General features: G+C 32.3%; 1 pseudogene; it reads left to right on the top strand.

Moving 5' to 3' along the window:
- The first annotated feature begins 7,000 nt into the window (after positions 1 to 7,000).
- LOC131070365 (endonuclease 4-like) lies at positions 7,001 to 10,269 on the top strand (annotated as a pseudogene).
- Positions 10,270 to 14,713: the final 4,444 nt, after the last annotated feature.

Below are 14,713 nucleotides of genomic sequence, written 5' to 3'. Positions count from 1 at the left end.
ATTAAACTTGAGGTTTGTTTTATTGGCTAATTCATCGGCCACGAAACAATCCACTTGTGTTGGTGTGAATGACAAATTTATGTGTATGATAGGGATGAGTGGGAGGAAGACTACGGTAGTGTTCGGTAGATAGCAATTTGTGCACTCATCATTATGCACACAGTCGCCCAAAAAAAATGATTTCACACTCTATTTTGACTAATTGGAAGTATTCTTCTTACTATATATGTGCTCTGGTGTGAAACTTTGTACGCGCAAACAGTGATTTATTATGTTGGGGCACAAAAATTTGACCATCCAACTAAGCACATAACAGTTTGTCGATGGCGACAGCTGAAACTCTATAAATGAATTGAATGATAAAACACCAAATGAATTTAATGAACGAATGTACCTGCTAAATGAATGTGTATATCGGTTGAATGAATTGGATGATAAAACACCGAATGAATGAAATTACATACCTGCGACTAGTCGCAAGGATAATATGATCGATGACTAATCGGTCTCGACCCTTATTAAAGAGAGGTCACCTAAACAATCAACGTTTACAATGTGTTGTTTAAGTCACCGTGGACCTTCTTATACATGACACTTGTTAAAAAATACATATTCATTTAGAATATTTGAAAGAAAGATTGAGTTTTAAGAATTTTATTATAAATTATATTAAATTTAAGATTTTTGTATTTATTATTAATAGTTATTATTATTTTTTAATTTTTCATTATATTATGACTAATGACATAATAAGGATTTTTAAACAATGTTTAGAAATATCATCTATATTTTATTAATCATGATGGTTACATAAATATTGTTAGAGAAAAAGTCATTTTTGTAATTGCCTTTTCTATTTTTTCTTAAAGTTAATTTTTTTGATGATTAAGTTAAAAAAAGACTACAACAAAAAATTTATGCCTCAACTTTGATTTTATTATAAATGAAACTTAAAATAGATAATTTATATAATTATATTTTTTAATAAATTAATATACATAATAATATAATAAAAAATATACAAAAATACCACCATAACACTAAGATTTGTACATAAAAAACTCGGTCAAGGGAAAAATCATGGTGGGAATCCTACCCATAGTAAGATATTACTCTATTAAAAGTATGTGAAAAGTTTACATACAAATGCACATGCATTCAGGCTCACTACAGAAATACAATAAGGGCTACAACCCTGAGGAAAACTCGCAATCTTATAAAGGAATCACAAAAGATAACAACAAGATTGAACAATAAATTAGCATCTACAAATGCCTGGGATAGTTACAGTTTAAGCACAAAATACAAGTGTCTCACTACTCTAAGACTCACTGCTCTGTTATGCTGATCTACTTTAATCTGAAGCACAAATCCTTCAATTGTGCATGTGAAACTACGCACAATCACACATACACAATACTCACATACTTTTTGATAATAAAAATGAACTTTCCAATCTCTTATATATATCCGCAACATGAATTTATCTCATCAATGCTAATACAAAACAAATTGACTACACGCTTCCCACATGTCGGAAAAACAACCCTGAACAAAAAATCAATCACCAAAATCATTCCAATAATTTTGCATAACAAGTTACATCACTAGTCGACCAAATAGCATTGTTCTTCCTGAAATGTCAAATACAAGATCTTTTATCTTGCACGAAAGACAACATCGGAGACTAAGATTCTGGAATAAGCTACTCCAGACATCCAACCAACTCCCTGAACCACCGCAAAGAAAAATGTGTAACCAAAATGAAGTTTTACTCAAAATACTCCCATACTGTCAAATACTATGTTCCACCTTCCAGAACTAAGCAAAAAATGGACTTCATACTTCCGGTAGGATGAATCTATACAAACCAGATGGAATCTTTGAGTTGGGTTGCCATTAATGACAATTCCCACACACTTATCTACACTATGCAGTGTCTCTTGCCAATAGGTAATAAGATTGGTAAAATCTTGGATATCAGAAGTGGTGGATGGGGAATATGATGTATCTACCTTGTCAAAGACCGTCAAAGACAAGAGAAAGAGAACTAATTTATATATATGGAGGTGTGATAGTATAGCTTGTGTTAACAATTGCTTGGGCAAATGTGTTTGGTTGTGGATGAGTGAGTTCTAAAAAATTGGATAAATTTTTCTATAAATGAGTAGTGATCTAAAATTAGATGTTTACAAACTAGTTGAGCTTAACTTCTAATTACCAATTTTTTTTTCCGATCCAATAGAATTGCGTAATTATGTATCCTAACCATTGAAATTACAGAAAATAGAATTAACTTGTACTTTATCCAGATTAAAGAGACATAAACTAATTAATTAAATGTTCTAATTGGAAAAGTCAAAGAGTCCAACACTGAAAAGAATTATGAGATAGAAAAGAAGAAGAAAGATCACGCTTGATAACGAAGTTCGCTCAATTAGAGCTACGTCTTCGGGTCTGCTTCTCAATGAGGAACCACTTTATTATTGATGCCAAGCAACTACGGCTTCTGTACATCACCCAAGCTTTAGTCCTGCACTAGGATCTCTCGCAATCTCTATTTTGCACCTAAAGTCACCTTCTTACTCTCCTGCTTAGGTTAGGCTTCAATTTTGCCTCATAACCCAATTACAAAGGGAAATATTACAAAATGACAATGACTTTGTTCTTGGAAAAATCCTCCCAATTAACTAATTATTTTCAAGAGAATTTCTTGTCAAAAATTACTTCAGTCACTTCAATGAAAAACAAACACCTTCACCCCCTTTTATACATTAAAAAATGCCTTAGTAAGGCCTTACCATCAAACAATAATATAAACCCCTTACAACCAATTTCCCTTATTTTACAAATAAATAAATAACAATCCCCATTAAAAACTATTTTAATTTGTTTTTTTAAGCCCTTATCATTTTCCATTCATGTGCTATATTGCTTTTGGGAGTTTATTTTTATTCATTAGATTTTTGTCTTTTATTTAATAACCATTAAAGGTTATTTTGGTTATAAATTGTTTTAAATGGGTTAATTGTTGTTTTGTTAATTTTTAGGAGATTTGAAATCCCATAAGATCTTGGGATCCCACAAAATCCGCTTGGAATCCCACAAAAATGGATTTTGTAAAATAAAATAAACCTCCACCACTTTATTTCTAAAAAATAAAGCATGTTGCAATGGTACCTGAATTTAGGGGGATCCACATTTTTTCCACATCACCTACACGTGCAACATCAACATCTAGTCAACTACCAAGTGTCAAGCCATGTCATCATTTTGACTAAGATTGACCAAAACTTTGACTGGTCATAACTTCCACACACAGACTCAAATTTGGTCCGTTCAAAATGCATCAGAAAGCTCTCATCGATCTCTATGTGATGGAACTGGTAGAGAAATGTTTCATAATTATCAATTTTTCCATTTGACCATCTTTGACCATGTGTTGACCAAATTTTGACCGAGCATAACTCTTGCATACAACCTCCTTTTGACGTGCTTCAAGTTGCACCAAGATCGTGTCAGCGAGATCTTTCCAATGATGCAAGTTCCATTTGATTTTGAGTCTGTAAATTTCTTAGGTTCTCTAGATCCACCTGGATCAATGAGGGCATCAAGGTCGACAAAACATGTATTATAATCATAGAGATCATATATAGGTTTGTTAAAAAGACCAACCTTATCACCATCAATTTAATTAGGGTGTATGTATTCATCAAATTTTGGCCTTTTTTGGGTAAGAAATGGATTCAAGATGTTAGATGGAATTGTGATAGGTGAAGGAGGATCAAAATTTGGATTTATAAGCTCAAATTTGGGATAAGATGGTTAGAATGAATGAAGGATATATGAGTGGTTTAAGGAGTGGATTCGAAGATAAAGACTGAGCATATTAAGAATGGGATTTAGATTATTGTTTGAATTAGTAGATTAATGGATAATTATTTTCAAGAGTTAGATGAATTTGGATGTAAAGTTAAATTGGAAGAAAAGCTTAATAAATAGATAGTTTTGGGTTAAAAGATGGGGATATTGGATTTCAATTGTAGAAGAAATGTTTGAATGAGGAGAAATTGGGGTTTGTTTCAGGTAGGGATGGAAAATTAGAAGAAGGAGATGGTGGACAAATTATTGGTTAAAATAGTTGGATTTTGATCTGGAAGAGGGGATGAAGATTGGGATAGTGGATAGGAAGTAGATTTTGGATTAGGAAGTAGATTTTGGATCTAGAAGAGTGGAGGAAAGATTGGTTGAGAGACTTGAATTTTTATTTTGGAGGAGGATGAAGATTAAGATGATGTACTATATATAAATTAAGGATTAGAAGAATAATATTTTAGGATGAATATGAAGGATAAAATTAGATGAAAATTAGATAGGTTGGATTGGGAGATTAATGAATAGAAGAATAATTGGTCAAAAATATGAAAGTTCCAAAAAAAACAAGAATTAAGAACTATGGAAGACTTAAAAACAAGGTGAAGGCACTAAACTACATGGAAGAAGGGAAAGTTGTAGTTTGGGTTGATTATAGATTTGAATTTAGAATAAAGAAATGGTTTAGAGAAGTTATGAGTAATTTGGATGGATGAAGAATTCAATTAAGAAAGGATAGATGAGGTATTTGGAGTAAAATATTGGATAGTGTATTAAATGTTTGGTTGTTTGACTAAGGGGTGGAATTGAAAGCATACCAAATAAATAATTCGGGTCAAGAGAGATTTGGATTGATAGGTAGCACTTGTTTTGAATAAGAAGGAGCACCAAGAACATGTACAAACCTATCACTATTCAAGTAGGAGTGTTAACTTAGTGTGTTTTCATGTGATAATATACCTCAAGATAGTGTAGGGAAGTTATCATTTAAGAATCAATAGCTAGGGATCTAATGACAAATTGGTTCGCCTTTCCTTTTTCTTTGGAGGCCCTCAACACCATGCCCAAAGAGTTTCTATCTCTATTTAGGGAGATACATGGCGAGCAACTTTAGGTTTGATATTGAACACCTTGCACCACACTAACCAATAGTCAAAAAGTATTAAACTAGAATGAACAAGGCTACTTGGGAGTCCCTTAAATACCTCAAGAGTATGTGATGAAATTTTTTTAGATGAGAATGAATAATGTGAAATAATTAGGAGGAGAGGGTAACCTAATTTTCATCTTCACTTCCATAAGGTATAAAGTTATTGGGGACTTAGCAAAGATCGAAAAGATTTCACTTTTGTAATTTTTGTTTGACAAGCAATTTTAGGCTACACAATAAGGGGTTAGTTGGTCAAGTGATTTAATAAAGTATTGTTAGCATTGAGATAAGCATTAAAAATATTTGGGACCTTTTTTGTGGTGTAGATTAGGACACTCAACCCAACAATTGGGGGGGTGGGGATAATATTTTTTCTCAACAAAAAAGGTAAAAGATAAAGTGCAAGCCTAAATAATGCAAGAGGTAAAGGGCAATGCACAAGTGCTAAAACAAAGACTGCATATATTGAAACATGGAGTGCATGCACTAAAAGATAGTGCACAAGCACTAAAACATAAATATACAAAGATAAAATATAAAATATGAGAAAATGAAAAATTCATTATACTTAATAGGTGGAGCCACTTTACCATCTAGAGTGAAATTAATAATCTTTGTCGTTGTTGATACAAAGGGTGTAGGAAATAATTTGAAGTTCATGCAAGAAAAAGCAATTTCTTTTACAAAAACATAAATGCAACAAGATACAAAGGAGTTAGAATCAGGTTAACCGAAAACCAAACATAAATCGACCAAAAACACTAGCCAACATAGAGAAAATTGAAGAAAAACAGAAATAGAAGGTTCAACAAGTGAAAGCACTAATCCACAAATAAAAATTGCTAAAGCATGGAAATGCTAATGGGACGTGCATAGGCACACGTCCACAAGGGACCGACTTTATTCTGCAAGAATGTGAAAAAACAAAAACTCAAAAAAAATGAAGGGGTTAGAAAATCGAGTGTGTCAAAATGAAGATGATGAAAAATGATAAAATAGAGTCAATTGCATAATTGTACCAATAATTTTAAGTTCTTGTAGATATAATATGTTCATAATGTTAAATCATATTTTTAGTTTTTAAATATATGATTAATTTTAATATTTAAATAATAAAATTTGTTGAATAAAAAGATTCATCCAAATGATTTTTTTCTTCTTTGAAACATGCAAAACACATGTATCTATCCAAATAGAAGTGTTTGTAACAATCGATTAAAGTCTAATTATTAAAATAGACCTCTAAATTAAACTTGAGGTTTGTTTTCTTGGCTAATTCATCGGCCATGAAACAATCCGCTTGTGTTGGTGTGAATGACAAATTTATGTGTATGATAGGGATGAGTGGGAGGAAGACTACAGTAGTGTTCGGTAGATAGCAATTTCACGGTTATCAGATTTTAACGTGCACTCATCATTATGCACACAGTCGCCCAAAAAAATGATTTCACACTCTATTTTTGATTAATTGGAAATATTCTTCTTACTATGTGCTCTGGTGTGAAACTTTGTACGTGCAAACTGTGATTTATTATGTTGGGGCACAAAAATTTGACCATCCAACTAAGCACATAATAATTTGTCCATGGTGACAGCTGAAACTCTATAAATGAATTGAATGATAAAACACCAAATGAATTGAATGAGCGAATGTTTCTGCTAAATGAATGTGTATATCGGTTGAATGAATTGGATGATAAAACACCGAATGAATGAAATTAAATACCCACGACTAGTCGCAAGGATAATATGGTCAATGACTGATCGGTCTCGACCCTTATTAAAGAGAGGCCACCTAAACAATCAACGTTTACAATGTGTTGTTTAAGTCCCTGCACCATTTTATAGATCACCATACTCCACATTTGAAGCCCACGGGAAATATTGTAGATCAACATTTGTCTCTCTGTTCACGCTGAAAATTGCAATATGATGGACAGGTTTAAGTATTTTGTAATGTGTTGTGTATTGATTTCAATGGCTTCAGCTCTTCCTGCTGCACTGTGTTGGGGAAAAGATGGGCATTATATCACATGCAAGATTACTCAGGTGAGGACTGTTTGTTTAAAACCAGGTAAGGTAGAACTAGAGTCTATATTCATAGGATTTTATCCATGAATATAATATTGCTCCATTAAGCTGTGTCACGTTTACAAAAACAAGTTCTGTTTTTGAAAAATGAAAATTTGTCTTCATTGCCTCAGGATAATCTAACTGAAGAAGCTCGAGTGGCAGTGCGGAAACTGCTTACACCCTATGGAAAAGGTGATCTTGCATCACTTTGTTCATGGGCTGACAATATTAAAAAAATGAAGAAATACAATTGGAGCAAACCACTGCACTACATTATTACACCGAATGTTTGCAACTTTAACTATTCTCGTAAGTGTTTTTCCTAGCCAGACGCTATGTACTGATATCAACTGCATATTGTCATAAGTATAAATAGATAAAATCATCGATCAAATCTGAATTTAAGCTTAAAAATCTATCAAAACTAAACTCAAAGTAGAGTATGTTTGGCACTCGAGATAGGGAGAGATTCCATTTTGATTATTGTGATTGATTCTTAGGCTGATATTTTCAGTATCACAAAGCATGTCCAAAGAGCTTAGCAGCAATTTGCCATCATTTTCTGGACACTCAAAAGAATTTCATCTTTTTTCATCCATTTATACATTAATTTAATGAAAATGATGCAAATGTCATACTTTGACATTCATTGTTATCACTATTATATCAAATTGTCATATTTATATTTAGAAAAGATTTATCTAAAAGATATTTAAAAAACTAAATTTATACTATATTTTTTTTCATCTTATTTTATTTTTAAGATTTTATTATTCTTTATCTTATTATAATCAAAGATCTATTACAATTGAATAAGGGCAATCTTTCAATCTCTATGCTGCCATTGTAAAACACCAATAACAATTATTTATGGTACAGGGGACTGTCATTATGAAAAAGAAGAAGACATGTGTGTGGCAGGAGCCATTAATAACTACACTTCTCAGCTTGAAAAATATGGCACATCGTCTCATGGGGAACGTATGTATCTTCTTTAGCATGTTAGGTGTTCTACTTTCTATATCGATCTCAATGGTGCTTCTTGATTATGTATATAATTTGTAGACTTGTAATTTGGAAACTCATTGATACTCCTGAATTTCGCAGATAATTTGACAGAAGCTTTACTTTTTCTATCTCACTTCATGGGAGACATCCATCAGGTCTTGTTCGGATTATCCATTCTTTTTTGGTGATATTTCCATTGAAAATTCTTAAGGAGTGGGAGATCATTGCTCAAGGATATTAATGGTATTCTTAATAGCATTTTACATGTAGGAAATTGGTTATGGATGTTAACAGAAAAACTGCAACTAAAATTTTTGCAGCCACTGCATGTCGGATTCGCTAGTGATCGGGGAGGAGTCGACATAAAGGTTTATTGGTATGGACAAAAGAAAAATATATCTTTATTATGTAAGTATGCAATCTTGTTGCAGTATCTATGTAATTATGGAGAGAATTTGAAGGAAAAATGAATTTAAGGATGATCAAAGGGGAAATAAAAAATTACAACTAGTTCATCTTTTATTTGTAAATTTTGATTTCAAGTTAAGGCATGCAAAATCACAAAAGAATGGCAGAGTATGAGGAAACGTAAGGGTTCATTTTATATATGCATACACAAACAATGCACGCCACATGCACACAATTACCAAAGAGACATACACACATGCCAGCTTGCATGCTGCACCTTTTGATGCCTACTTGGATAATAGATTTGGATTGGCTAATTACAACAATAAAGTTGTTTTCACAAAAGTTAGCTGATTCAGCTTAGACATTTCCTTATTAACTGTTTTGTTTTAGGTTTTTGTGTTTGTCTTTTTTTCCTTTTTTGATCTTATGTCATTGTTAACAGGTATGGGATACTATGATAATTGAGGAAGCAGTCAAAGACTTTTATTACTCTAACCGTACTCTTATGATACAAGGAATTCAGACAAACATAAGTGTATGTGAATTTCCCAGCCTCTCCTCTCTTCCTTTTGATTTTCCCTCAACTGTTCTGCTTATTCTAACGCACCCTTGTTGTGAAAATAGAAGAATACACATGTATGAAAAGTAAAATAGGAATACATGTTCTGTTTCTAAATTTCTTAGTTCTTAATTAGGTTGAAGCCTTTTTCATGTTCCTTTTGGTGAAAATAAATCAATTATATTGGCAATTTTAGATGTTGAGATTTTGTGTTTTTTATGTACTACCTTCATTTCAATGAGTTGTATTGGTTCTCATTAATTGCTACAATATATCCTTACAACATTGGAAAAGGCATACATGGTTAAACTATATTCATGATCTGTTGAGCTATTGTAGAAAATCTCAAAATATTGGGATGTTTTGATTTGTAAATTGTTTGCAACTTAGCTTCAATCCTTCTTTTGAGAGAAACATTTTATTCCTTTTCATGTCATTTAGTTGATATTTATGACTGCATATTGTATTGTCTCCTGCAAATAATCAACTTTCTGTTGTTTAATTTGATAACAGGATAATTGGTCAAGTGATGTTCCTGAATGGAAGAATTGCAGCACAAGTGAATTTCAGGATAATTGGTCAAATGATGTTCCTAAAGGGAACATTTGCAGCGCAAGTGAATGTCAGGATAATTGGTCAAATGAATGGAAGATTTGCAGCACAAGTGCATTTCCTTGCCCAGATCGGTAAGACTAAAAATTACTCTTGGTTACATTCAGTTAATCAGAATAACAATCCTTTGCTAGCCAAGAAACACCATATGAACCTTTCTTTTTTCACTATTTATTTCATGCAATTAGAAACACTGCAGCAGAAAAATATTAGCATACATAAAAAAAAAAGAAGAGTATAAACTCAAATAAGCTATAGTCTTCAATTTGTATGACTGTTCCATAGAAGCATTATTTACACAGTTGATTTACTTCACTTGACTGTGGCATCAGGTATGCATCTGAAAGCATTGATTTAGCTTGCAACTGGGCATACATGAATGCTACTAACGGCACTACTTTAAGAGGTAATCTCATCTATTTCACATTTTATCACTTCAATTTTTTTCACTGTTTGAGGGCATGAAAGTTAAAATTGTTGAATTGCAGATGACTATTTCCTCTCTCGACTGCCTATCGTTGAGAAGCAACTTGCTAAAGCAGGTGTGAGACTGGCCGAAACGCTTAATCGCATTTTTTCTTAAAATTGGTTCGCAGACATCTACCAACCATATCATAAGTTAAAACATTCAGATGAATTTCTTTGTATGATTTCTACCACTCTACGCACTTGAATAACATATTTACTATTATCCCAAAATATGTTTTACATTGGTGCCTTGGACCAATTTTATTTGAAAATCTGTCCAATAAAGTGAACATGCCCTAAACTAATTCTGTCAGCTGAACTTCAAAATTGTACCAGCCTTGGTAGCTATTTGTGTTGATTGACATCTTATCGCTCCCTTTCTAAAGTTTCATACAGCAGGTTGGCCAATCCCTTACACAGATTTTCTCGTGCTTAAATTGAGAGGAACTCAAAGCTTTCATAGAATTGCTTCAGCCTCTATTGTCTTTGCTGCAATTGAGACATTAGAATTAATGATGTTTCTAAAGATTGGGAATGTTTTTCCGTGTTAAATGGATTCTTAAAACGATTGATGGATGTAAAACTTGAAAACTTTAGTTAGAGCGTTCCATTTGAAACAAGGGCTCTTAGTGATAGGAATCTATTATAAAAATATATATATATTTCATGTAGATGAGTATAATTTCGTTTGACAGGTCTCTGTCCATGTGCATAAGTGAATTATTAAGTATGGTTTTATTCTAGTCTTTCCCATCTTCTGTTACATCTCGTTCAACTAGTCTAGCTTAATTATTGAATATTAGGTATTTATTATTTAATAGAAAGAAATTAGACAAGCTGATTTGATTATGCTAAGTTTCTTTTAAGAAATTAATGTGATAATGATGATTTATTATATTAATTTGACAAGAACTACTAACACTTTCTTAGAATGAAGAGAAAGCATCATCGAGGAGAAGGTTTCAGTCAAGAAGGAAACTTGTCATGATGGAATCACACACATTTAGAATCATGTAGCTAAGTTGAATAATATAAGTATATATATATTCCTCACCTATATACTTTCTAAGGATGAAACCTAGAGAGCTTGTATCAATATATCAATATTAGTACAATAGTTTGCTACTAAGATATTTTGTCAAATGAGCCTAAATCAAATAAGAATTGGCATCAGAATGAAATTTCACCATTTCAATCATATATAAATACATACATATATGTATGTATAAATTGCTTAAAGAGGCTTAAATTCTGTGATACATATTATATGGAACTTTATACAAATTAATATATCTTAATATTGATATTTATTATAATGAAAAAATAAATTAATTTAAATAATAGATATATTATAATATTTTATTTATTTATATAAGGATTATTCAAAATAAGATAAAATAAATATATTAACATTATTACTATTTTAATAAAGACATGATAATACCGTTGTTCTACTTTAAAAAAGAAAAGACAATTCAAATTAAATAAAAATAAAAAAGCTAAGGTCTATGTACCTTGTCCATGCTTTCACAATCTGCATGAATGGAAATCGTGGAGGAAGTTGGGGAAATATTGTGAAAGTTGATTTTATGTTTGTCAAATGTCGTCGTTTTTTTTTTTTGGAAAATGAAGGATTGAAGAGAACAACACTTACACAATGCTAAAGAGATTACAATAGAAATTAAAAAACATCACATTCAATAACTCATCAAAGAACAAACAACAATGTTGAATTGTATGGTTTCACAACACTGTGTGAATAGTAGGAAAAAATAAATTGAATTCTATATTATTTCTCATTACACAAATCATCAAAGAATATAGTATATGTAAACAAAACCTACTCATGTTGCAATCTTAACTACTGATACAAACGAAAAATAGTAGTAGACTTGGATAACATATTGTTCCAAATAAATAATAGAGACTTGCATCAAATGTAAGAAAATAAAAAATAAAAAACAATACTATAGAAAAATATCGGTTCTATTCTCCATGATGTAGATTAATATGCACAAGAAAAAAAAACTAAAAATAAAACTATTGCCTAAGTGAACTACAAATGCAATTGTAATATTTATTTTGCATAAGAAAATGAAAAAGTTAAACTAAAAATAAAATAGTTAAAGTGTCATTGTGAAGCTACAATTGTTAATACATGTGTGATGCATGTTTTGAATCTCCCCCTAGATGAACAAGGATGAGACCCAACTTCTTTCTTAACTCAACAAAATTGGTTGTAGGAAGAGCTATGGTGAATATATTTGCAACTTTCTCAAATGTAGGACAAAATTGTGACTCCACTTGCTCTTCTTGAACCAGATCATGAAGGTAATGGTGGTGGATCTCAATGTGCTTGGTTTGTACATGAAAAAATAGATTTTTTGTCATTGCAAAAGTGATACTATTATCATAAAAGATAGTGGTTAGATATTCCTTTTTACTAAATGAAGATCTTCCAAGATATTATGAATCTAAATGGCTTGACACCTTGTTGTTGTTGTGATGTATTTTGCGATTGTGAAAGAGAGATCCCATGGTTGTTTGTTTCTTACTACTTCATGAAATAGCTCTAGAACCAAATGAGAAACATAACTAGAGGAGGATTTTCTATCATCTATTGAACTAGCCCAATCTGAATTTGTGTAAGTAGCTAGCTCAAACTTGTCATCAGTAGAGTAATGAATGCCAAAATTTTGTGTGTGCACCACTCACATACCTTAGGATCCCTTTTACAACTGACCAATGCGTCTCATGTGATCTTCCATGAACAGAGAGATAAGTCTCATAACATACATAATATCACATCTAGCATTAGTGAGGTACATGAGGCTCCCAACAAAAATTCTATATAAGGTTGCATCTACCTTGGAACTTGCATCTTGGTTAATTTCTCACCAAGTGCTACAGGAGCGGCAAATGAAGTGCATGACATCATTATAAACCTCTTTAATAAATCAACTACATACTTGGATTAAGAAATGGATATACCTTTACAGTGTTGTTGTACCTCCACACCAAGAAAATAATGTATGAGTCCCAAATCTGATATCTCAAAATTTTTCTTCATTCCAGCTTGAAATTTCTCCATGGGAGGTGTGCTATTACCTATTAGGGTTTAGGTAGATTTGAAGTGAATACAAATCAATGATTATATGCAAATTAGAATACACAAAGATGAAGCACAACATAAATAACACAAAGATTTAACGTGGTTCACCCAAGATGAGATACATCCATAAAACACAGTCGTCCAACCTTTTTTTATTATCCAGTAAAATAGTACAATGCCATTACAATGCCCTTTTCATTCCAATTGCTTATAACATCCAATTTTTAGGGCAACCTACAAAGTCAAATTTTTAGGGCTTTTTCAAATGTTGATTTTTTCAACAAAAAAATGCCAACAAAAATTACAAGTGTATAGTACTTGCATGATCAGTCGCCACATACCAACAATCTACAACTTGGTGATTGATCAGACTCCACACCAAATAATCTCCCACTTGGAGACTGATCCTAGATGATATTCATGCACTTGCAGCTACCATTGGATAAAACACTTAGACTTGGTTGTTCCTTGATTCCACAATTTTTCAGTCAAGAAGGCAAATAGAAAATGATGAGGAAATTAGCTTCTCCCATTTGTTTGCCTTCGTGAACATATCTGTAGGATTGTCACTTGTGTGAATCTTTTCAAGTCATAACTGGCCATCCTCCAGAACAAACAATGTGAAGCGGTACCTGAGTTGAATGTGTTTTGTCCTCGAATGAAGAGAAACAATTATTGCAAGATTAATGACACTCTGGCTATCAATGTACAATGGTTTATCCTCCTGCATCTTGCCCAATTCCTCTAGAAAATATTGTAACCAAATCATCTCCTTGCTAGCTTCAATAGCAACCACATACTTAGTTTCAGTGGTGGAAAGTGCAACAACCTTTTGAAGTTTAGAAATCCAACTAACTGCAATCCTCCCTATAGTAAAGACATACCCTGTAGTACTCTTCCTTGTATCAATATTTGTTTCCCATTTGGTGGAGTTGATTATGTGTTGCATTGATATTTTGTCATTGATGTCAACATTAGTTGTTTGGATGCTTTACCGACACCCTTCTGGTCCTAGTAGGTTGAGTGGTTTTTTGTTAACTTGGATCCGACATGATCTGGTTAACTCTGGTATAATCTGGTGATGGAATTGGCTTGTTCATAATGCCTATACTCATATTTGGTCAGTTGGTTCGGTCTGGTGATTGGATGCTATCCTTCTTACATAGAAGATTGGTTTATGGTTCCGATGAGGGTTTCACCGGCAGATCTTTTGGTGGAGATCTTTGATGCATTGTATAATTGGTTTTGGTGCAGCTTCTGATGGAATTTCAAGATGCTGTTGGTAATCTTGTTCGAGACTTGGCATTTGGAGATCATTGCTGAAGCGTATGGACTTATACTTGGTCTCAGTTGATCTAGGTTATGGACCAACATTAATGTAACATGTGGACAAGAATTAATGTTGTATTTTCAGGATGTCTTATGTGTTGGATATTATTTGTTTTAG

The sequence above is a fragment of the Cryptomeria japonica genome, chromosome 3 (genome assembly GCF_030272615.1).
Source record: "Cryptomeria japonica chromosome 3, Sugi_1.0, whole genome shotgun sequence".
In the NCBI taxonomy this organism is placed as follows: Eukaryota; Viridiplantae; Streptophyta; class Pinopsida; order Cupressales; family Cupressaceae; genus Cryptomeria; species Cryptomeria japonica.
The sequence above is the reverse complement of the archived record's forward strand: the minus strand, read 5'-3'. Positions and strand labels throughout refer to the sequence as shown.